The sequence below is a fragment of the Pelobates fuscus genome, chromosome 8, assembly GCF_036172605.1.
Source record: "Pelobates fuscus isolate aPelFus1 chromosome 8, aPelFus1.pri, whole genome shotgun sequence".
In the NCBI taxonomy this organism is placed as follows: domain Eukaryota; kingdom Metazoa; phylum Chordata; class Amphibia; order Anura; family Pelobatidae; genus Pelobates; species Pelobates fuscus.
Genome location: NC_086324.1, coordinates 71,793,382 through 71,795,292, shown reverse-complemented (window position 1 = coordinate 71,795,292; position 1,911 = coordinate 71,793,382). Strand labels below are relative to the sequence as shown.

At 39.7% G+C, this 1,911-nt stretch overlaps 1 protein-coding gene across 1 annotated transcript in view; it reads left to right on the top strand.

The window, feature by feature from the left end:
• The first annotated feature begins 211 nt into the window (after positions 1-211).
• The window catches only part of MCM3AP (minichromosome maintenance complex component 3 associated protein), a 56,646-nt gene continuing 54,946 nt past the window's right edge, over positions 212-1,911 (top strand). Inside the window, exon 1 of the mRNA XM_063429426.1 lies at positions 212-230. The gene's annotated coding sequence lies outside the window, so the exon portion shown is untranslated. The remainder of the gene's footprint in view (positions 231-1,911) is intronic.

Below are 1,911 nucleotides of genomic sequence, written 5' to 3'. Positions count from 1 at the left end.
GGGATAAACCCTAACTATTATACTGTACCCCCCGTCATCGTGTGACATTATACTATGTGACGTCTAGTGGCTATTTCCCTTGTACAGCTTCCGGTCAGTGTGCAGCAAGGCTGGGTTCCCCACTGACCGGAAGGCATTGCTGCAGCACCGGAAGTTTACATTCTGCACCGGAAGTGCACCTCAGCTCGACGCTCGAGAGCTTCCTGGATGAGGACAGCGGTGTGTGAGTTGTATGTATTAACATGTCGTATTCGGTTTTATTAAGAGCGGAAAGGAAACGTTCTAGCAGGCATTAATTAGTCAGATCTGTTTTATAAGACTTTAACCTGAAAGGTCCTGTGATCACCTCGTCCACGGAGAGCAGGGGGTATTTACTACAGTGGGACTCGCTGGGAGTTCAAAGTGAAGTTTAACTTAAAGGGACAGTATAGTCACCAGGCCCTTCAGATTATTGAAGTGGTTCTGGCGTCTATAGCCTGTCCCTGCAGGCTTTTACATGTAAACACAACCTTTACTGAGAAAGGACAGTGTTTACATTGCTGGCTCGTTAACATCTAGTGCCGGTCACTCAGAGGGCCACTAGGGGTGCTTTCTGGGATTCAGGGTCACCACACTCTGCATGGAGATGCTGAACATTCCCCATAGAGATGCATTGATTCGATGCACCTCTTTGAGGAGATGCTGATTGGGTAGGGTTTTGCCATACATGTGCAATAGCCTCCTAATGCTTTCCTATGAAAAAAAAAATGTGAATTGGCTGAGATCATCAAATCAGATTATCCGCGCTGCAGCATTGGAAAAAAAGGTTAGTACAGTCAAGATGAGGGCCCGCGACCTATATAGTGATTGTACCACATGAGGTTCAAGAATTTTTTTGTGTTCCTGTCACTATAGTGTTCCTTTAAATTTGAGAAATCAAAGTGATTTTCAGCTTTAAGTCAAAAGTAGCTAATGTGGAAGGATTGTTGAAATGTTCGTTTACAGCTATTTTGTCTTCGAATTTGAAATTCGCCTGGAAATCTCACTTTTGTAAATAACCCTGTGCAATAATTGTGCTGTTAAATGAGTCGTATAAGGATGCTCAGGGTAAACTTTTAGTTGAACATACAGACTTTTATTGGGCTTTTGCAGACATACAGCAGGCATGCTGTCGTTCGTCAGCAAGCAGGAACTGGCAGATAATGCTTTAATTTTTATAGTTATTATGATTGGTGTTAGTGGCAAGTGTTAAAAAAGCATGCATTTTTGACAAGTGATTGAATTACAACAAATATACTACACACTGTAAACTGAGAATTGTCAGGTATTCGAAGTGAATTTCATTTTGATAACACATTCCAGTTTGAATTCTAAACAATTTTCACTTCTGCGAATGTTAATTTTAGGCTTAAATAGTTAAATTGTTAATGTCAGGTTGAAATAGCAAATTTGGAAAAAGTCAGTAATTATAATTCGGACTAAAATTTGAATTCACTTATACTTTTTTTTTTTTTTTTTTTAGTAGGGAGAGGATAAAAAGGAGTAAAAAAAAAAAAAAGAATGGGCTAGTGACATAGAGAGACATGGAAACAACTAGTGATCTGTGGACCAAGTGGCATCTGTAGAGAGTAGTGATACGTAGAGGGCAAGTAACAAAGTAATACTCCATAACATAGATGCACCAGAAACAAGTATATCAAATGTACACTTGTGGGCAAGAAACCTTTTTATGTCTGAATCATTCAATATCAGGCGATCCAATTCACATTTATATTTCGTATTATTTTACTCCGTATACTTAACCCATTAAGGACACATGACATGTGTGACATGTCATGATCCCATTTATTCCAGAAGTTTGGTCCTTAAGGGGTTAAAGGGTTACTGCAACCACCATGACCACTTCAGTGACTTGAAGTGGTCATGATGGTA